Genomic DNA, 24205 nt, shown 5'->3' on the forward strand with positions numbered 1-24205 from the left:
GGTGTTATTATCTGTTGGTTATTTTCAACTTTAGATCTTGTGGCTTTGTATAATTTTATGTCAACTGAAATCTGACTGGGTGTTTTGTTAAGAGACTCTGGATCTTATTTATGCCTTCTGTTTTAGTTGACTTCCTCTGATACTTGCTTTTACAGGGAAGTGGAGGGGAGTGCCTCTTTGTTACTGCCATGAGGGAATTAGAAGCCCAGGTTCTCCATGCAGTTGTTCACTCACATTGAGTTACGGCTACTTATCATTTAGTAGAGATAAGTGTCTTGGCAACCTACTCAGCCTACACTAATAACAGCTTGGATAGATCCTTTAGGTGCCTCAGTACAGCCTGGCTTTCCTTTCTGCTTTTGCTGGATGTGACTGTAGGTTTTTTTTTTTTTTTAATGTTTGGAGTAGAGTGGCTATTATTAAAAAAATTATTGATTTTTCTAGGCTGCCCCTTTCCTGGTCCTTTGGATAGAGAGGGGCTTTTAAGGTTTTTCTTCTCTAATTCTATTGGTGTTTCCAGGTTTCTGTCCTCTCTAGAACCTAGTCTGGAATATAAAGAGGCCAAAAGAAAACCCAAGGAATTCACCACTATAGTGTTCCTTGGATTCAAATGACCCTAGCTATGCTTCCTTTCCACCATTAAGAATTGTCTTATGCTCATTTTACTTACAGACATCTAGGGTTTTTCATTCTACTAAGTGGAAAGAACTGGTAAAAGTATGTCTCCACTTTACTCCTGGAAGCAGAAGTTCTTTTGCTGGAGGATTTTGAAAACCATCTCAGAAGTAGACCATCTGAATGGCCCAGTTAGGGTCAGTTACCCACTTCTGCTCTCTTTATAGGAAAAGCAGCAGTGCCATGGACTGGAATGATGGAAGCAAGAGCCTATGAAAAGGGAATATGAATAGGCTGATGTTCTGGGAGATGGTTACTGTATATATTCTTAAGGTTTTTAAAAACCCTTACCTTTATCCTTAATTGTGTTCCATTTGTGAGAAGAGGGGCCAGTTAGTTTAGCAGTACTTGGGCAGTGTGAAAACTGTGTATAGGTGATGAACAAATTAAATGTGAAGGTATAAGAAAATGGACTGAATATTTTAGATTGAGACAAAATTTAAATTATAAATAAATCCTAGATATTAGTAGCTTTTAATATTAAATGAAGAAACAGCACACAACATGAATTTACAAAGATAACTGGAAACTATCAAATTTCATATGCGTTCCTTAAACATATTAGTTCTAAGAAGCAATTTATTAATCATAGCCTGCTTAGTCATAAGACGTTCATTACATATTCCTAACAATTTTCAGCTGTCATTTTCCTGTCAGAAGTTTGACATCCTCAGTGTTGGTACCTCTTTAACAGTATTTAAAAATCACTTAGATTCCTGCAAACATAATTGGGTTAGTGATGTTCTGTCTCTGGTTTAAAAAAAAAAAAACTCTAATTGAAGACAAAGATGTTTTCTATAATCTCTTTCCAGTTCCAGTTCCCCTGACAGTTACCATTTTCTCCCAGTTTCTCAAACAGCCTCTGGCATTTGCCTCACTCATTAACTATATATTATGGGTCTATTACTCTTCCAGGCAATGCTGTAGATGCTGGGTATATAGTTGTGAATAGAGTGGAATTATGTTTCTCCCTTACAGAGATTCCATTCAACTTGGGAAGATAGATCACCATATACAAATTAATGTGTACTATTAGGCCAGGCAATGGTGAGTGCCAAGGACAATGTCACAGGGTGTGGCATACTTTAGATAGGGTTTTTAAGATCTTAGGAGGTTGTATTATACCTAAGATCTGAATAACAAGGGGAATCGATTTCTGAGAATTGGTACAAGGGCTCCCCAGGCAGAGGGAAAAGTAAACGTGAAGACTCTTTGAGATGGATATGGGATATTTGAGGAACGGCATAATGTCCAGTTGAGCTAACAGTGGAGAAGGTGAGAGGCATATGGGTAAGGAGATTGGAGAAATGGGCAACTCTCAGATTATATAGGGCTGCACAAGTCATGGTAAGCAGCTTGAGACTTGAGAACTCAAGTGTGTTTGGCAGTTGGGTAGAAAATTGTAGGAAGCAGGAGTGGTAGAGGGAAGTTCAGGTGGAGGTTGTTAAAATGATCTGGGTTTGGACTACCTGATTTTGGTGAAAGTGGTGAGCTATCCATTGGGTTGGGGATATATTATGAAGGTAGACCCAACAGAACTTTCTGATGGATTGAATGTGTCATTCTTCTTGGAAAACACAATTATATGCAGACTAAACTTTTTCCTTTAACGGATTTAAAAACTTGTTTGAGAGATGGGTCTACTTTCTTTGAATTTGGGCTGGCCTGCCATGGCTTTTCCAATGGTAGATTAGCATGATGGAGGGACTCTGGAGTATCTCAGCCTACATGGAGAAGTCCAGGGATCCTGCCAAGCCCAGCCTTCCAGCCACCTTCACCTGAAGGGCCCAGGCACATGAGTGTAGACATTTTGGACGTTTTATTCAGACCATCACCAGCTAATTACAGCTGAGTGACCCAAGGTGATACTATCATGGTACAGAATTGCCCAGCTGATGCCTTGTTCAAATTCCTTACTCAAAATTGTGAGAGATAACACAGTGGGTTGTTGTAAGCCACTGAGTTGAGTTTTGGGAATAGTTGGTAATGCAGCAATAGTTAGATAACTGGAATGGCTTCTGAGTTTCCTCCAGATGTGTTCCTTCTTTTGTTTGCCTTGACAACCAGAGGGTCTCAGATTTTCCGTAGGTCCCTCTGCCAGTGCCCCCTTCCAGCTCTGTGTACATGTCTCATCTTACAGGGGCATACGATGTGAGTTCTCCCTCTGTCTTTGACCTGTCCAGTACTTGATTATTGACCCATAGGGGGACCTCACACAGCTTGGGTGAAGCTGGCTTCATGTGTTCCACCTTCACTGTTTTCCTACCTTACAGGCAGACTGGGCGCTTTCTCATACCACTCTCTTCTCCCCCAGACAGCTATACTATTCTATGCTTAGGTAGTTTTTCTGAAGGTGCTTTCTTTGTACCTTTACTTTGTAGATTAGAGGAGAGATCTATATCCTACACCTTATGGCAAAAATTAATAAGAATTTCCCATTAAATCTTTTTTTCTCATGTGTGTGCCCCTCCATCTAAAGTCTCCCATATTATTAAGAGGAGTGAGCTATCTCCATTAGTTTGCATACTCTTCTGAGTTCCAAAACAATCACACTGGCTTCTCAGCAAGCCCATTGCAGCAGAAGAGAAAGATGAGAGATGTATTTATATAAGGACCCTATGTAATATCCACAGTTTTTTGATTTCCCTTCTGACTAAGAATCATAGTTGAGTTCTATCTCTTATGCCCAGCCACCTACCTCCTCCCTATTCCTTCAGGATTTAGTGTGGTGAATCTGAGGAGCTTTCTTCAGTATCTCTCTTTAGACTGGACATTAAAATGCTGGGAAGGTTTGTACAGGTCTGGGTAGAGATCTCCTGCCATAACACAGAGGTGAGTACCCTGTGGGTAAGCCAGTATTTTAGAGACCTTGAGGGACTGAGGTTTGAATAGTGAGTCAAACTCAGTCACACCAGTGACTAGGCAGAATCCCCATTTGGGCTGCCTTTTTTGTTTTCTTCAAAAGGAGTCCAACCCAACCTGGTTTGTCTGACCCTCCTTCCACTCTGAAAAGGAAAAGCAACCTTGTGTAGGTTCCCTCCTCCTCCCCTTCAGTATCTCTTTTCAGGGTTTCCTGCAAGAAGGACAGATGGCTAAGTCACTAAGTGTATTTCTTTGTGGTGGCAGTCTGTCTGTGTGTATCCCTTCTCATCACAACTAAAACTGATAGGTGGGCATTGTTGCCTCCTAATGTGCTGGACAGTCCTAGAACTGATCTAGAATCTTTCCCTCATGAACTGTGTTTGGAAGGAGCTGGAAGATGTTACCTACTTGGTAATAACTTTGCTATTTGTACCATTCTTGTCGCAATGGCAGCAGACTCTGTGGCTTGGAATCCTTGCCTGACCTGAAGCAGGATCCAAGGGTCTAACTTTCCAAGGATTTGACCTTTCAAGGAACTAAGTCATTTCTCTTCCTTACTTCAAGGCTGTCCTTACTACTTGCCTTATTCCCTGAGGGAGCCCTGCCCCTTTCCACACTGATAACATAAATTCAGCTTCTCAAGTCCGAGTTTTTTTCCGTGTAAACCTTTCTACAACAGCACCTTCTCTGTGCTTCTGCACTCCATGTCTACAAGGTATCTTCCTCGTGGTCTCCTGTCAAGTTCTCTGGATTTTGAACCCATATGTAGAGGTCTTTGTTTGTCTTTTTGAGATGTAACTGACAGACAACATTGTAAAGTGAAAAGGTACAATGTGTTATGATACATTTTTATATTGTAACACAACCATTACAGTGTAAACTAAAAGTTTATGTCAGTTCTTAGTTTTGTAATCTTTGAAATTTTAACTTTAATTTTTGGTGAGAAAGTTAAGATCTACTCTTACCAACTCTGAAGTAAGTATATAATACAATGTTGTTGACAATAAACACAATCCTGGGCATTAGATTTCCAGAAGTGATAACTGAAAGTTTATACCCTTACCAGTCATCTCCTCAATCACTCCACTTGTCAGTCCCTGGTAAACTACCATATTCTGTTTTTAAGAGTTAAGATTTATAGATTCCACATGTATGTGATCTCATGCAGTATTTTGTCCTTTTTTCACCTGGTGTAATACCCTCCAGTTTCATTCATGTTTCAAATGGCAGGATGGTCATGGTTGAATAATACTTCTTATATATACCACATCTTCTTTAGCCATTGGGTCACTGATAGACATTTAACTTGTTTCCATATCTTGGCTTTTGTAATAGTGCTGCTACAGAGAAAAACAATAAATGCAAATGCAGATACTGTTTCAATATCCTTTTTTTTCATTTCCATTGGATATATATCTGGAAGTGGGATTGCTGAATCATAGAGTAGTTTAAGTTAGAATTTTTTTTGAGGGAAATTCATATTGTCTTCTATAGTGACTGAACCAACTTAAATTTCAACCAACAGAGTAGAAGAGTTCCCTTTTTGCCCCATCATCCCCCATAGGTATGGGGACTGGTAGATTCAACACTGATTCTCAGAACCAGTGGAGGACACTTTCAGAGGAAGAATTCTTCAGGGAATTTAATGACCAGTAGGAACAATAACCTGAAGCCAAGAACTATAATACCAGCAGAGAAGACAAGAATGGGAAACCCTAAGATGCTACTATTTCTGTAACAAGAACACAGATAAACTAAAAAAGCCAAAAGGAAAAGTGGCTAAAAAGGAAGGCTTTGAAAATAGATTAACCTTTCTAAACTTCAGATTACTCATTGTGAAATAGGGCAATGGTACTGGCTATCTCAGATGTTGGGAGAATTAAATGAGATAATGCCCATGCAGTGCCTTGCTTGGTGCTTGGCACATGGTAAATACAAATGTGAGGTATTTTCTTGCTGTAATTGTTAGGAAGAGAGTGCTATCAGGGCTGATTTGTTAGAATTCTAATTATGTGGGGCTTGGTTGTAGTGAAACCTTTGCATCTGTACATATAGACAGACAGTTGGCTTTAGAGTTATTAGGGGATATTGATAATAATTTCCTAAAAAATTGGGTTTAAATATGACAAGGATCTTGTGGTTTCTAGCTACAAAAGATCATGAAGCTTGGGAACTCTATGTTTGAGGGAGTTGTGGCTTTCTTTTAGTAGCCACAAATATGGACATAGTAGCCTTCAAGCTGTGATTTATTCTTCTAATATCTTTTAATGTGTACAACCATATTTAACAGTGCTTAATTTGATTTTTTTTAATGCATGGAAAGTACTGTAGTTGTTCCCTTATAGTTATTATGGATAGGTGCTAAATTGACAATATAGACATACACAGCCTATACTTGAACAAAGATCACCCGATTTCTGTACTTAAACACGGCTTCGCTTTGAAGATCTTAGAGGATGCTAATGGAATACACCAGCAGCTATTATATGGAGGTTAAACTGAAGACAAACTGGATGGTAAAATACTGCTATACTGAACTGCAGTACAGTTTAGTCAAAGCTTGATGTAAGCTTTGACTTACTTGCAGCCCATGGGCATTATATCCATTCAACCAGAAACGTATTGTTTCTGCTATGTGCCTTACACTGATAGTTGGAAAAGTTCATAGAAAACGTTAACACGTAAATCAAGATGGCATTCACCAGATGAGGACTTTATTAAGTACGTGTATGCCAGGTATTATGTTAATTTTCACAGCATTTAATCGTGCCAGCAACACTAGTAGGTACTAAGGAATCAGAAGCACAGAGGCTGAAATAACTTTCTCAGTGTAAATATTAAGCAGCGTTGGAAGTGATTCCAGATTTCATGCTTTCAAACCCTGCATTGTACTGCTCTGACACCCTAGACTAGAGGCTCCATTTTAGATGCTTTAATTTCTTTCTAGTTTTTCCTTCATAGCTTTTAACAGTTTGAGTTGTCCTAATGGAAATGGAATGTCTGATTTTGGTTATTTTATCCTTGGTGCCTAATAAAGATCCAGCACATAGTAGATATTTAATAAATTCCAAATGATCGAATAAACCAGGCTGACAAAAGGGAAAGGTATTCCAGGTATAGGGAATGGTGGGACAAAATCATGGAGGCATGAAAGTTACTCAGGGTATTTTGAAAATAATAGCTGCCTATTGTTGACCATAAATATGCTGAACAATTTCAGTATGCCCTGTACATTATCACAACAGTCCTTCAGGGAAGGTGGTATTCCCACTTTATAGATAAGGAAATAAAGGTTAGAGTAGATTAATATGTTCCAGATCCCATAGTAAGTGGTGGATCTGGGTTCAAATATAGGGTCTAAATCCTGAACATAAATTCATAACATGTTGTAGTATCTCTCTGCTGGGAGTTCAAGATGGCATCGGTCAGAGATGAATTGTTTTTGGGAACCTGCAGCCTTCAGAAAACTTGGAGCTCAATATCCAAAGTCTTTAATAACCATCAGTTCTACAATTAGTTAAATTATAAGCCAGAGTGGTTCACACATGTGTATAGTACACACATACCTTTAATTACTTCTCTGTTCCTGGATAGTCAACTCCTTGAATTATTTTGGTAATACAGATTACAAGTTTTCCCTAATACTCTAAATTGTTATCTCATATTCAAACGTTAAAGTTGCTATGTTGTAGTAGATTCTGATAAGGTTGTTACTACGGTCTTTGGGATAGGGAAGGTCACCTCCTTCTGGTTAGGACGTGGGGTCTCATGATGAGGTTGATACTGCCAATATTACCCATCTGTAGAAAAAGCTAATCATGAGAACTTGGAACACACTTAAGGCTAGTACAGGGAATTGATGGCCTCCTTCATTCTTATTCTTGGATTTTACAGCATTGAGTCATGTTTGTGGACATTTGTGGTGTGTAGGGAAAAAACTATCCTTGTCATATGGAAGCCGACAGTGAGATGGCTTAGACCCTTCAGTGAAGATGGATGGAATGTATAATGTATGTAAGCCATTGGTTGGTTCTCAACTCAGGCTGCACTTCTGTATCCTCTGGGGGAATTCCTAAATAATGATGGCTGGGACATGTCATGTGCTAGACCAGTGGTTCTCAAGTTTGGCTGCCCATTGGAATCCTCTGGCTGAATTTTAAAAGCTACTAATGCCTGGCATCTGTTCCCAGAGTTTCTCATTTAATTGGTTTATTGTGAGGACTGGGTGTTAGGACTTTTAAAAACTCCCCAGGTGATTCTAATGTGTCTCTAAGTTTGAGAAAATGATTATCATAAATGAACTTAATAAGAATCTGTGGTGGTTTATCAAGTTCAATGATTCTTAAAAATCAAAGCTTTTTAAAGCATGGATTTGTAGAGTCAATCCCCAGACACTCTGACTCAGTAATTCTTGGGGCGGGACCCATGAATATACATTATTTATTTATTTATATTTTGAATTTGCTTTGTATCAGACTCACAAGTGATACTGACGCTGCTGGTTCTGTGGCTGGTCTTTGTGTAGCTCTGGTCTAGTTGTGTTACTATTAGTGCTTACTTTTTTATTCCAAATGTTTAACTAAAACCTTATGTAAGTGTTTCTATATTACTTCAGTTTTGCTCAAGTTGTAAGAGATGGTTCTTACGTTGTGCTGTAAGATGGAATATCACGGAGTGATGTTCTCCCAGGAGACAGGCTCAATTAATAAGAAGGTAATTTTCTGAATGAGAGGGATGGTTATGAGGTCCAGTGATCTGTTCTCTTTCTCCTGACATTCTTTTCCATTATCAATGGAAGATCCGGGCTTGATCTTTTTTTTTTAAGAGATAAAATTATTTTACCTTAAAATAATTTACTTAAAATAAGTAAACAATAAGACGTGAGACTACAAATAAAATGGACTGCACTTTAAAGAAAACATATTGGGGGTGCCCGCCTGGGTGGCCCTGTCAGTTGAGTGGCTGCTTTTGGCTCAGGTCACCATCCCAAGGTCCTGAGATGGAGCCCCACATCGGGCTCCATGCTGAGCCTGCTTCTCCCTCTCCCTCTGTTTGCTGCTCCCCCTGCTTATGCTCTTTCTCTTTCTCTCTCTCTCTCTGTCAAATGAATAAATAGAATCTTAAAAAAAAAACAACACTACTAGAACTTAAAAATGAAGAATTTTGCCCCTTCAGAATACTTTGAAAAGACTACCACATGTTTAAAAGAAGCTGATAATGCACCCAAATCTTCTGTTACTTCATTTTTCAGAGATGCTTCTGGAACTTAGCTGGTAGACTTTGAAATATCTTTGGTATTAGTGACACTTTTTACTAGAAGTTTTTGACAAGTGTTTAAGCATAAGCAAGAGTAGAGAGACTAGTAGATCAATATGCTGAACATCAAGATTTGAGTTATCAGGATTTTTCTGTATTTATAACTTTACCTTTCTGAAGTTTTAGAAGCCAAATATCAGACATGTCATTTTACACCTTCATGTTTCAGGTGCATCTCAAAAAAGGACATTCTAAATGTAACTACAGTGCCGTTGTACCTAATAATTCCTTATTACCCAATATCATTGTCTCAGAGATGCAAAGATGTCTCTTTCAAGCCAGAATCCAAACAAGATCTATGCATTGGATCTTATAGTTGTTTCCTAAGACTCTTCTAATGTATATTTGCTCCATCCCTATTTCTTGTTAAGTGGTTTAATTTAAATTTAATTTTATTTTTTAATTAACATAATATATTATTTGTTTCAGGGGTACAGGTCTGTGATTCATCAGTCTTACACAACATCCAGGGCTCACCACAACACATCTATCTCTTGATGACATTTTGACTTGTTATAGCACCAGATCAGTGACTTGCGAACAGAAACCTGTAGAAGGTCCTGTTTTTAGCATAGTTGGCTTCTTTACATCATTTAGTTTTTCTATTGCCTGTATTTATTATAAATTACCAATAGCCTATGTACAAGGGTTTCTTCTTGTTAATGTTTGTTGCCTGAATCAATTATTTTATTAATTATTTTACTTAGGGTCTACAAAGTAGTGACTTTCTTTTTGTTAATTTTAATTTTAATTTTTTATTTTTCTTATGTTAGCCACCATATAGTACATCATTAGTTTTTGATGTAGTGCTCAATGATTCTATTAGTTGTGTATGTCCGTTATCTCTCTCATATAGTTTGGCAGAATACTTTCATTAAAAAAATTAAAAAATTTCCATCCACTAAAACTAGTTAACCTAAAATACAGTTCACATAGGGAAGGCAAAATGATTAATTCTATTCTCTTGCTTTCAAATAGCCAACCTCCAGAATAAGGAATTAGTGGCCTATTTACTTCCAAAGATGTGCAATGAGTTTTTTTTCTTTTATCTCTTTAAATCATCGAGTTCGTAGATTTTAATATTGTTTCTATCAGTTGCACTCATTCTTTGATAGCCCTTTCTGATAAGTTTCCATGTCCTCTTGGCACAACCCAGTTGTCTTTGATATATTTTTTCCTAATGAGTACAAAATGTTTCAGTAAATGTTCCAAATATTTGATAGGTGTTTGCCAGAGAGCTTTGTATTTGATGAAAAACTGAGCTTGGTGATACCAGTTTTGTTTAAGCAAGCAAAAAAGTATGTATAACCATAAAGATAAGTTTCTCAGTCACAAAAACTTCATCTTAGAGGTATATCAAAGAGGTAGCAATAAATTTTTGGAAAATACTCGTACAATTTGTGATCCAGAATTTTTAATTGTACTATTTGATAAAGGTATTTTTAAATTTTATTCCAGTATAGTGACTATAAAGTGTTAAACTACTTTCAAGTGTACAATATAGTGATTCAACAATTCCTTACATCACTCAGTGCTCATTACAAGTGCCTTCCTTAATTCCCACCATCTATTTCACCCATTCCCCCAACCACCTCCCTCTGCTAACCATTAGTTTTTTCTCTGAGTCTGTTTCTTGGTTTGTCTTTCTTTTTCCTTTGCTCATTTGTTTTATGGCTTAAATTCCACATATGAGTGAAATCATATGGTATTTGCCTCTTTTCCAACTTATTTCATTTGGCATTATACACTCTAGTTCAATCCATGTTGTTGCAAATGGTAAGATTTCATTCCCTTTCATGGCTGAGTAATATTCCTCTCTGTGTGTGTGTGTGTGTGTGTGTGTGTGTGTGTGTGTGAGAGAGAGAGAGAGAGAGAGAGAGAGGTCTTTATCCATTCATCAGTTGATGGACACTTGGGCTATTTCCGAAGCTTAGCTATTGTAGATAATGCTGCTATAAACATTGGGGCACGTGTATCCCTTGGAATTAGTGTTTTTGTATTTTTCGGGTAAATACCCAGTAGTGTAATTACGAGATCTTAGGGTCATTCTATTTTTAACTTTTTGAGGAAACTCCATACTATTTTCCAGAGTGGCTACACCGGTTTTCATTGCCACCAATACTGGAAGAGGGTTCCCCTTTTCCACATCCTCACCAACACCTGTATGTTGATTTTAGCTATTCTGACAGGTGTGAGGTGATATTGTAGTTTTACTTTGCATTTTACTGATGATGAGTGAGTCAAGCATCTTCTTGTGTGTCTGTAGGCCTTCTCTGTGTCGTCTTTGGAGAAATATCAGTTCATGTCTTCTGCCATTTTTAATTGGATAATTTGCTTTGGGGTGTTGAATTGTTTGCATTCTTATGTATTTTGCATTCTCACTTGGAAATATCTCCTTCCATTCAGTATGTTACCTTTTAGTTTTGTTGTTTCCTTCGAGGTGCAGAACCTTTTTATTTTGATGTGCCCCCAATAGTTTATTTTTGCTTTTGTTTTCCCTGCCTCAGGAGACATATCTAAAAAGAAGTTGTTTTGGCCAATGTCTGGCATTACTGCCTATATTCTCTTCTAGCATTTTTATGGATTCAGGTCTCACTTTGGGTCTTTAATTCACTTTGAGTTTGTTTTGAGATGTGGCGTAAGAAAGGGGTCCTGTTCCATTGTTTTGCGTGTAGCTGACCAGTTTTCCCAACACCATTTGTTGAAGAGACTTTCTCATCAGATATTCTTGCCACCCTTATTGAAGATGAATTGAACATCTATAACTGTGGGTTTATTTCTGTGTTTTCTATACTTTCCCACTGATCTGTGTGTCTGTTTTGGTGCTAGTACTATAGTGTTTTGATTACTATAGCTTTCTAATATAACTTGAAGTCCAGAATTGTGATACCTCTAGCTTTGCTTTTTGTTCCCAAGATTGCTTTGGCTATTCAAGGTCTTCCGTGGCTCCTTAGAAATTGTAGGATTATTTGTTCTAGTTCTGTGAAAAATGCTACAGGTATTTTGATAGAGATTGCATTAAATGTGTAGATTGCTTTGGGGAGTACTAGACATTTTAATGATATACTTTCAGTCCATTTGCATGGTCTCTCTTTCCATTTTTTTGTGTGTGTCCTATTCAGTTTAGTCAGTGTAGTTTTTAGATTATACGTCTTTCACCTGTTTCATCTTTTTTATTCCTAGGTATCTTATGTTTGGTGCAATTATAAAGGGGATTTTTAAAAAATATCTTTTTCTGCTACTTCATATTTAATTGCACAAAAATACAATAGATTTCTGCACATTGATCTTTGTATCACTGAATTCATTTAGCAGTTTTTGTGTTTTTTTGTGTGTGTGGAGTCTTAGGTTTTCTGTAGAGTATCATATCATCTGAAGGTAGTGAAAGTTTTACTTCTTCCTTACCAATTTGGATGATTTTTATTTCTCTTTATTTTCTGATTGCTGTGGCTAGGACTTCCAGTACTATGTTAATAAAAGTGAAAGTGGACAGTCTTGTCTTTTTCCTGTCCTTAGGGGAAAAGCTCTGTTTTTCTATATCAAGTATGATGTTAACTGTGGGATTTCATATATGGTCTTTGTTATGTAGAGTTTTGTTCCATCTAAACCTACTTTGTTGGGGTGCCTGGGTGGCTTAGTGGGTTAAGTCTCTGCTTTCAGCTCAGGTCATAATCCCTCCCACTCTCCCTCCTTGTGTTCCCTTTCTCGCTGTGTCTCTCTCTGTCAAATACATAAATAAAATCTTAAAAAAAAAAACCCTACTTTTTTGAGGTTTTTTTTTTATTATCATGAATGTATGTTGTACTTTGTTAAATGCTTTTTCTGTGACTATTGAAATGATCATATGGTTTTCATCTGTTCTCTTATTGATGTGATATATCACATTGATAGGCAAATATTGAACCTCCCTGTACCTCCCGGGAATAAGTTCCACTTGATTGTGATGAATGATTTTTTAAATGTACTGTTGGATCTGGTTTGGAAGTATTTTGTTGATTTTTGCCTCCATGTTCACCAGAGAAATCATGCTGTAGTTTGTTTTTGTTTTTGTTTCGGTGTCTTTATCTGGATTTGATACTGACAGCATAGAATGAGTATGGAAGTATTCCTTCTATTTTTTGGAATAGTTTAAAATAGGTAATAACTCTTAAATGTTTTTTTAAGGTGGGGAAAACTTTTATTACTATTAATTAAACCATACATCTTGGATATGCTTTTTTCATTTATTATGTTCAGTTAGCCAACATAAAATACATCATTAGTTTTTGATATAGTGTTCAATGATTCATTAGTTGCGTATAACTCCCAGTGCTTATCACAACACGTTTAACTCTTAAATGTTTGCTAGAATTCACCTGTGAAGCTAAATGGTCCTCTTCTTTTGTCTGTTGGGAATTTTTTGATGATTGATTCCATCTACTTGCTGGTAATCTGTTCAAATTTTCTAACTTCAGTTTTGGTAGGTTATGTATCTAGGAATTTATCCATTTCTTCTAGGTTATCTAATTTGTTGGCATACAGTTTTTCATAATCAGTTAAAATTGTGTTTCTGTGGTGTTCATTGTTATGTATCTTTTTTTGTTATTTCTTAAAAGATTTCAGAGAGAGAGAGTGAATGAGAAAGAACATGAACAGAGGCAGAAGGAGAAGATTTCCTGCTGAGCAGGGAGCCTGACTCTGGGCTCCTTCCCAGGATTGCAGGATCATGGACTGAGCTGAAGGCAGATGCTTAACCAACTGAGCCACCCAGTTGTCCTTTAATTGTTATTTCTTTCATTTGTGATTCTTTTCTCACTTTTTAATGGGTCTGACTAGAGGTTTATCAATTTTGTTGATCTTTTAAAAATCCAGCTCCTGGTTTAATGGATCTGTTCTGTTTTTAGTTTCTGTATCATTCATTTCTGCTGTAATGATTATTTCCATCTTTCTGCTTTGGGTTTTGTTCTTTTTTATTTAGTAAGATATTATTCTTCTTCATTTATTTGTTGTCTTTATGGATGTTTTTTTCTTATGGTTGATTTCTAATTTCATAGGGTTGTGGTCAGAAAAGATACATGATAGGACTTCAGTCTTTTAATTTGTTGAAGCTTATTTTGTGGCCTAATAGTGTTCTATTCTGGAGACTGTTCCATGTACACTTGAAAAGATTGTGTATTCTGTTTAAGGATGGAATGCTCTGAATCAGTCTTTTTTTTTTTTTTAAGATTTTATTTATTTATTTGACAGACAGAGATCACAAGTAGGCAGAGAGGCAGGCAGAGAGAGAGGAGGAAGCAGGGTCCCTGCTGAGCAGAGAGCCCCATGCGGGGCTCAATCCCAGGGTCCTGGGATCATGACCTGAGCCGAAGGCAGAGGCTTTAACCCACTGAGCCACTGAGGTGCCCCTGAATCAGTCTTTTAAATCCTTCTGATCCAGTGTCCTTCAAAGCCATTGTTTGATTTTTCTCTTAGGATGATTTGTCCATTGATACAAGTGGGATGTTAAAAGTCCCCCACTGTTATGTATTATCTGTTAGTTCCCTTATGTTTGTTATTAACTGTTAAATGTATTTAAGTGCTTCCATGTTCATGCATAAAAATTTATAGTTACTACATCTTTTTGGATTGTCCCCTTTATTATATAGTGTTCTTCTTAGTCTTGGTACAGTGTTTGTTTTAAAGTCTATTTTGGGGGCATCTGGGTGGCTCAGTTGGTTAAGCCTCTGCCTTTGGCTCAGGTAATGATCGCAGGGCCCTGGGATCGAGCCCAGCATCAGGGTCCATGCTCAGCAGGGAGTCTGCTTCTTCCTCTGACTCTCCACCATCTTGTGCTCTCTCTCTCTCTCCATCTTGTATGCACTTTCTTTCTCTCTCTCAAATAAATAAAATCTTTAAAAAAATAGTCCATTTTGTCTGATATAAGTATTCCTACTCTGGCTTTCTTTTGACATCCATTTGCATGATAGATGTTTCTCCATCCTCTCACTTTGAATCTGTAGGTATCTTTAGGTCTAAAATGAGTATGGTGTAGCCAGCAAATAGATAGGTCTTGCTTTTTTATCCATTCCATCACCCTGTGTCTCTTGATTGGAACATTTAGTCCATTTCCATTCAAAGTAATTATTGATACATATTATTGCCATTTTGTTACTTGTTTTGTACTTGTTTTTATAGTTCCTCTCTGATCCTTTTTTCTTTCATTGTCTGTTGACTTTAGTGATTTACTTGAATTCCTTTCATCTTATTCTTTGCATATCTATTAGTGGTTTTTTATTTGATTACCATTAGGTTTGTATATAACAGTTTGCGTATAGCATTCTATATTAAATTGCCAGTTGCTTAAATTTGAACCCATTCTTTATTCTCCCTCACCCCTCATGGTTTAGGTATATGGTGTCTATTTTATATCCTTTTATTTTATTTTTATATCCTTTTATTTTATTGTGTGAGTCCCTTGACTGTTCTTTGGTTTTTGGGTTTTTTTTGTTTTTGTTTTACAGAAACTTTTTACTGCTTTTGTGTTTCCCACTTTTCATACTCACTTAATGCTCTTTTCTTTCCACATAGAGTTCCCATTAATATTTTTGTAGGGCTGGTTTAATGCTCATGAAATCCTACAGATTTTGTTGGTCTGGGAAACTCTTAATCTCTCCTATCCCGAATGATAGCCTTACTGGATATAGAATATTTTTGGGTACAGATTTTTTCCTTTCAGCACTTTAAAATATATCATGCCATGCTCTTCTGGCCTACAAAGGTTCTGCTGAAAAATCTGCTGGAAACCTTACATGGTGTCTCTTGTATGTCACTGCCTTCTCTCCTGCTGCTTTAAAATTTTTTTCTCTACTTTTTGCCATCTTGATTACTATGTGTTTTGGTGTGGACCTCCTTGGATCGATTTTTGTTGGAGGGTCTCTGTGCTTCCTAGATCTGGATATGTTACCTTCCCCCAGATTTAAGGAAGTTTTCAGCTGTTATTTCTTCAAATAAATTTTCTGCCTCCTTTTCTCCATGTTTTTCTTCTGGTATTCCTATGTGACTGTTATTATGCTGATGGATTCACTGAGTTACCTAAGTGTGCTCTAATTTTGTGTGACTTTTATCTCTCATTTTGTTCAGCTTCCTTACTTTCCATTACTCTTTTAGTTCATTAATTCATTACTCTGCTTCTTCCAGCCTGCTATTTATTCTATCAAGTGTATTTTTCACCTTATTTATTGTGTTCTTCCTTTTTTTTTTTTGTTTGTTTGTTTTTGTTTACTGTCTTTGAAGGTTCTCTTGAGGTCCTCAACTCTTAATCATTACTTTAAATTCTCTATCCCGCATGTTACTCAAATTGTTAAAAACTGACCTCTGTGCCCTGAAGTTAGCACATCTAATGTGAGGACAGAGTTTGGGAATAAGGAGAACCAATAGCTTTATTGCTTTTCCAGGGAAAGGAGGCTGCAGTAGGCTAAGGAATTGAAAACTGAAGCCTGCCTGGAGGTTTGTAGGGAAATACAGGGTGTAGCTTCTTCTTTTTTAAAAAATTTTTTATTTCTTTTCAGTGTAACAGTATTCGTTGTTTTTGCACCACACCCAGTGCTCCATGCAATCCGTGCCCTCCCTATTACCCACCACCTGGTTCTCCCGACCTCCCACCCCCCCCCCCCTTCAAAACCCTCAGGTTGTTTTTCAGAGTGTAGCTTCTTCTTTTTTTTTTTTTTTTTTTTTTAAAGTTTAACATTTAATGAGAAGCTGAAACATCATTATTACATTGGTTAGAAAAGATTTTAGGATTTTTTTAGGTTAAAATAGCAGGTATCAGGAGTCATATTTAGTTCTGATTTGTATTACATCCTCAGTAAATTAAATAGGTTGAATACTTGGGAATATTATATTAAAGCAAATTATTTTTTTTAATTAAAATTTTTATTTATTTTCAGTGTAACAGTATTCATTGTTTTTTCACCACATCCAGTGCTCCATGCAATCCGTGCCCTCCCTAATACCCACCACCTGGTTCCCCCAACCTCCCACCCCCGCCCCTTCAAAACCCCTCAGGTTGTTTTTCAGAGTCCATAGTCTCTCACGGTTCACCTCCTCTTCCAATTTCCCTCAACTCCCTTCTCCTCTCCATCTACCCTTGTCCTCTATATTATTTGTTATGCTCCACAAATAAGTGAAACCATATGATACTTGACTCTCTGTTTGACTTACTTCACTCAGCATAATCTCTTCCAGTCCTGTCCATGTTGCTACAAAAGTTGGGTATTCGTCCTTTCGGATGGAGGCATAATACTCCATAGTGTATATGGACCACATCTTCCTTATCCATTCATCCGTTGAAGGGCATCTTGGTTCTTTACCCCAAAGATACAGATGTAGTGAAAAGAAGGGCCATCTGTACCCCAATGTTTATAGCAGAGTGTAGCTTCTTTTAACAGGATTTGTGTATGTGCTGCCAGCCTCGTTTGTTGTGTCTTCAGGATGGTACTGGGTTCCTGAAACAAAAAACTAAGAAGAGTGGAGGGGAGGTTTTCAGGAGGGAGGAAAAAGGTTACTTTGAAATCCAGCCTCACGTAAGCATTACTGCAGCCATTTTGATTTTTTATCAACTTTATGCTTTTAAGGAATTTGAATATCCATTTTGCTTAGGTCTCCTGCTATGGCTTTTTTTTTAATCTTTCATTTGTGACCTATTACTCTTGTCTCCTCATTTTCCCTATCTGTGGCTGTTTCAGAGTGTTAGGAGAGTCAGCAAAGTCTTTCTCTTGAAAGTGAGTGGGATGTACACTTCTTTTTATTTTATTTTATTTTTGATAAGAGGTTTTAATAAAGTCTGAGATGTTCCAAAAACACACAAAAAATCATGCTTGAAGATAGCTTTACTTTCTTGGAGAATGAGCACAAGAAATTACATTTCTTGGTTATATTCCCCTAGCTAAGGAGAAATGTGAGAGTTCCCTTCTCTCTCTCTTCTCTTCGCCTCTTCAGAAAGTAAGGAGATGCATGAGGCTGCATTTCTTGTAAAAGTGTAAATTACCCTCACTTTCATGAAAGACACTTTGGCTTTTTTTTGGGGGGGGAGAAGATTTTTAAAAATCTGCTTTTTGAGGTATAATTTACATAAAATAATGTTCACCAATCTTAAATGAGCAATCTGAGGAGGATGGATAAATGCACACTTGTAACTAGGTAATGCTAGTCCTTCTCTACAGGGATCTTGGAGCCACCGCAGAGACTGAGGTAGTCTGGGGTGCTCTGCATAGTATGGGGTTGGTGTGTGTAGTTTTAACAAGGCACAGACATCCTCCAGGGGAGGTAGGAAACAGTGTTGGCACAGTTTCTATGCGTCTTATGGGGGAGGGGCTCCATAGCCCTGGGACTGAGGCAGGCCATGTTGGAGGGGTTGGGGCATGGGGCATGGTGTATGCAATTTGGGTAGGGAATGCCAGTGCCCTGCTGGTTCCTGCAGGTTGCAGGGCGGGGGAGGAAACTGGTGCCAACCAATGCCTTTGTTCCTGGAGAAGTCCCTCAGAGTTCCAAGAAGTCTGAAATAAGTCACTAACAGTCCCTCCCCTAAGCCCCAGGTGCCTTTTCAACAGCTGCTTCTGAGCTGTATTTCTGCAGGCTCTTTGCTGTGCTGTCTCTTTAAAGGCTTTAGAATTTAAGAAATAAAACTGAATAGGGGAAGGGAAGGAAAAACTCTGATAAAAACGGAAAGGGAGGCAAACCATAAAAGACTCAAGTATAGGGAACAAACAGAGTTGCTGGAGGGAGGGGATGAGAGGATGGGGTAATTGGGTGATGGGCATTAAGGGGGGCACTTGAGGAACTGATGAATCACTAAATACTACCCCTGAAACTAATAATATACTACATATTAACTAAAATGAATTTAAATAAAATCAAAAGAAAAAAAATAAAGCTCAGCTTCCTATTGCCCTTCAGGTTCTTAGAGGTGAGCCCCACTGATTTTTAAAGTTTCAGGCTTTACGTCCTGCTGGTTAGAAGCACTCATGAAACTCAGTCCCTCTGATTTTCCAAATGCTATGGGGATTTCTCTTCTTGGGGGCTCCCGGGTGTGATAGACTGTTCCTCACTCCTCTCTGCCTGCAGCACCCTCCCTCCAGCTGTTAGACCTATAGGGTTTAGGTCCTTACCCTTCCTACCCCCTTTGATGTGGCCTCTCATCTACATTTAGTTGTGGAGTTTGTTTGGTAAGTCTTTGGGTCCTTTTCTGGGTTGTTGGCTCTGATGCAAGTGTAAGCTAGTTGTATCTGTGGGATGAGGTGTGTTTAGGGTCCTCCTACTCTGCCATCATCCCCACTGGTGAAAGCATGTTTGTATAGCTTTAAAAAAGGAAGTGTCTCTCACAGGAGAGTTTCAGCTGTTAGCCATTTGTCTTGAATTTCTTAAATTGTAAAGTTTCCATTTTGTGGTTAATCCTCATTTATTTGCTGAGACTTCATATTTTCCTGTTTCTTTCAAGAGTGTTAACAATTGCTTGGAGCATTTTTCTAATAGTCACTTTGAAGTCTTTTGTCAGATAGTTCTAATATCTATTTAATCTCAGCATTAACATCTGTGGATTGCCTTTCCCATGTGACACGGGAATGGAGAATTTCCTGGTTCTTGGTATGCGCAGTAATATTTTTTTTAGTTTTTATTTGAATACCAATTAACATACAATGTAATACTAGTTTCAGGTGTGCAGTTTGGTGATTCAACACATAAAATATTCAATGCTCATCACAATAAGTGTATTTATAGTAATTTTGGGTTATATCTGACCCAATTTGAATATCAGGTTGTGAGATTCTGGGTTTTGTTTAATCCTATAGTGAATGTGGACATTTTTGTTTTAACAGCCTGATTAGCTTTAGGCTGCAAATTCACAACTGCATTCAGTGTGCTTTAGTTCAAAAATCGCTCAGTTTTCCAAAGCCTTTGAAATGTTGGCTGCATCTGCCCCCTGTTGCATCAACCAGTGATGGCCAGTCTGAGATCTGGGTGGTAGTCTATTAGTTCATTTCTCAAAATCTGATATATTTTAAGATTCTGTCTACACACAAATGGCTTGGGGGTGAACCCAGGAATTAAAATATTACAAATATTAAAAACATTTGATATCACTTTATGAGATCACAAGCTTCTCTACCACTGAAAGCTTATAGAGTTTGCAGTGGTAGAGAACTGTAAACTAGGGAATTTCCTAGGGAAATTTCCTTTTTGGTCTTTTGGCCAGATGTATGGGGCTTTAGTTATCCTGCCATAGACTTATGCAACTGTGCCACATGTAAGGACAGATGGTGGGAATTCTGACTGAAGGGGAGGGAAATGGCCAACTCATCATAGGTTTGGAGATATTTTGAACTGTGGTCTTTATTCTCAGTCCACCCACTGCTAATTTTCAGAGTCCTCCAATAGTTTCCCTGTGCATTCTGTCCAGGATTTATAATGGAATCAAATGGGAAAACCAATGGGGGAAATATGTTTACTCCATCTTACCCAGAGCCAGAAACTTTTGCCTAGAATTTAGATTGAAGGTTAATAAGTACTTTTCCAAAAGGGTCATATAGCAAATATTGTAGGTTTGTAGGTCATGGGATTTCTATCACAACTACTGAATTCTGTTTTAGTGTGAAAGCAGCCATGGATAACATACAAATGAGTGGGTATAACTGTGTTCCAATAAGAATTTATAAAAACGGGTGTTTGACCTGTAGACGATAGTTTACATCTCTGTTTTAGATAATGAGTGCAATACTTATTGAATGAGGAATATTTAGTAAGGATTGGAATGACAATAGGAAATGTAAAAAGTCTCATCACCTCACTGTGAAAATTTAGAAGGAATGATAATTATGAAAGGTTACTACTTATTTCATCCTGATTCAGTTAAGCACGGTGACACTTGCACCTGTTGCCACATATACTTCTAGGTATTAATGTGCTGATAAGGGTTTACTTGTGAATTACAGGCTAAGTTGTGCTCTTAGATTCTTCCTTCCACTCACAGTTTTGCTTCTGTTCTTTAGAGCTACTTGGTTCTTGGCTGAGATTTAGTTACCTATGTCATTTCCTCAATGCTGATTTTCCACCCACCCCCCCATGTTGATTTTTGACAGGGTGAGGGCAGGATAGCAAATGGGCTCATTATCTGAGCTGGATGCTATAAACATACTTGAGGGTGGCAGTATCTCTTGCAGGTGTCAGCCAAGAAGATGACAAGCAAAGATGATTTGATAGGACAAGGCTGACATTTGTAACTAAGTCTTTTGGGCATATCAGCACAGTATTTACTATTTACCATGGAAAAGGTTGCTGGTATTGGCACTGGTTAAACAGGAGCATTCTCTTACATGCTTGTCCCCAAGGCTGCACAAACTAATTAGAAGTACATGTTGACCAAAGAAACTCAGCCAGTTTGCAAGTATAGAAACCAAAGTGTGTGAGGGTCTAAGGTGGCGGGCTCAGACCTAAGTGTTATTCCAGTCACTCAATTTTTTTCCTCCATGGAAACACAAAGTTTACTATGACAGCAGGAACTGAGGAGAATTGGCAGAGATATATTGTCTTGATCCCAAGAAAAGCTCTCTTAGAAAAAGTGCTTTTTTCAATTTTATATTGCAGACTGAAGCCTGGTTACTCTTGTAAAAGCAGGCATCCCTAGAGGTTCTGTGACTTGTTTCTGCCTAAGATTTCACATCTAGAAGAAGCTGGTATGAACCTTTATCCTGGGGTTCCCACTGGAACATTTAATGAACCTCTCTGTTAATCCTGCTTTCAGCACCCTCATTAAAGAGCAGTGGACTTTGCCATAATACTGTTCCAGGAGCTGATAGGAGAAAAACAAAGAAGAAATGGGAGAAGGAAGAGGAAGAGACAATAAATTGAGAAACCAACATTTCTTTTAAAAAATAATAGCTTAATACTTTCCTATATGGTATATCATTTAATAATTACAACCACTTAGTAGGGCATATGGGTTTTAATTTGCATGAAATCCTGTTACTAGTATTGATGTTAGGAGCTTGGACCTTGGAGCCAAACTCCTGGGATTGGAATCTTGGCTCCCCTATTTGCTGTATTATTTTGGACAAATTCCTGAAGATCTTTGTGCCTCAGTTTCTTTATCTGGAAAATGGAGAAATTACAGTACCTATTTCAAGGATGGTTGTAAGGGTTGAATTAGTTCAGTAAAGCACTGGGTACATTGCCTGCTGGGTAGTAGACACTATGTAAGTTTCACTTACTTGAAAAAAATTCTCATTATCTGAAACTCATGGGCGGCCTTCTGGGATGCTTCAACAAGGGGAAAGACCACTTGTAAGAGTTGCTTGTAAGGCAAATAGTCTACACTTAGAAATTTGGCTTAGAGATGGTTACTGGGAGTTTGAAGGAAGAAATGTGGATCATGATGTGAGATCTCTTGGGCTGTCTTTCAAATTTCCACTGGGGAGAGCATACCAGGTTGCTGGGGTGGGCCTACATTAAGGCTTTAATGAGCTGTATTAAAGAACCACGTATAGTCTGAGGATGTTGGCATCATGGATCTTAAAGCTGTTCTGTGTTACAGCTTCACGCTGGATTGCAACCCCAATGGGGGGTGCATTTCTCCCTTCAGTATAACCACAGGTAAAATAAAGATGAGAGGCAACAAACATGGTATAATAAAATAAGAAAAACTACGTGGCTTTTGTTCTGGTTCCTGGCACAGAGCTCTTAATGTCATGAGGGAGATGGGAGCTCCTTCCAACTATATTTGAGCTTCTGCTAATGAAGCAATTGTTGGTGGGGCCCCTACGTAGCTTCAGGATGGGGGCTGGAATGACCGTGCCTTGATTAGACCTTAGAATTTTCAGCCTCACCCCTCAACCTCTGGAGGAGGGAGAGAGACTGGAGATGGAGTTCAAAGGCCGATGACTAACTCATTCATGTTGACCTAATGGAACTTCCATAAAAATTCCTAAAAATGAAGTTTGGGGGGCTTCCAGATTAGTGAACACATCAGAGTGCTACGAGGGTGGTGCACCCAGAGAGCACATGATAATTTTGTACCTCCTTTCCTATTCTTGTCCTATGCATCTCTTCAGTTGGGCCCTTTTAAGGTATATCCTTTGTAATAAACCAGTAAATAGTAAGAAAAGTAAAGCTTTCCTGAGTTCTGTAAGTAGTTATAGTGAGCTGTCAAACTTGAGGGAATCCATGCATTTTTATTAGCTGGGCAGAAGGTAAATAGCCTGGAAAACTCATTTATGGCTGGTATATGAAGTGGGGTTATATTTGTGGGACTGAACCCTTAACCTGGGGAGTCTGAGCTGGTTCCAGGAATTGGTGTCAGAATTGAATTGTTGGACACCCAGTTGGTATGGGAGAATCAGAATTGGAGTGAGGAAAAATCCCACATACTTGGTGTCAGAAGCAACGTCAGAAAGAACCTTTCATATGGCCAAATGAAAAATGTGCATAGTAATTATAGTTACCCTCTTGACCACAGATAAAGCTGCTATCTTTAGCCAGGACATGGGCCTCTGGGAGCCTCACAGAGAGTGGAGATGGTTTGAGGGAGGTGCTCAGATACTATGATATAGGTATTTTAAGGAAGAAAATCACTGCTACTTAACATCTATGTGAGAGAAGTCAGAGTCACAGACTGATTTAGGAGTGACTTCTGGGATGAATATTCTATGATTATGCTTACAATTTTTTCCTTCATTCAGTAGAAATGCTTTTCTATTATACACCTACCATTGTGCTAAACATTTGACATGGAGCAGTGACAAGACAAAATCCTTTAGGTAGCTTGTCTTGGAAAAGAGAAGAGACCTTACACCAAAAAATAATGAACTGGTAAAAACTAGAGCTAAGGACTATGAGTTGTTGTTTTGCTATATCAGAAGTTTTCATGGATATGAGGGAGATTAGAGTTCATTTTATTTTATTTATTTTTCATTATCATGTTCAGTTAGCCAGCATATAGTATATCATTAGTTTTTGATGTAGTGCTCAACAATTCATGAGTTTTGTGTAACAGCCAGTACTCGTCACCACATTTCTGTAGAATTATCTACTTAACATTCTTTCACTAATAGGATCTTTGTGCAACAGAGATAGGCTAGAGGTAGGAAGGTTTAAAATTCTCACTAGAGACCCCAATTCACTAACATAGGTCATAATTCAAAAACCCCTAATGAATACATTGCGGTAGAGAGGCACCTATCCAAGACATTCCAGTTCGAGTTTTAGAAGGGTCTTCCCCCTTAATCAAATGAGATGATGAAGAGTAATAATAATGTGTGGTAGTCCCAAACACATGAAAGGATAATTAACCCACCCATGGGTGATTCAGAAGAGACAATTAAGACAAGGAAACAAGAGGATATGT

The sequence above is a fragment of the Martes martes genome (assembly GCF_963455335.1).
Source record: "Martes martes genome assembly, chromosome: 3".
NCBI classification, from domain to species: Eukaryota; Metazoa; Chordata; class Mammalia; order Carnivora; family Mustelidae; genus Martes; species Martes martes.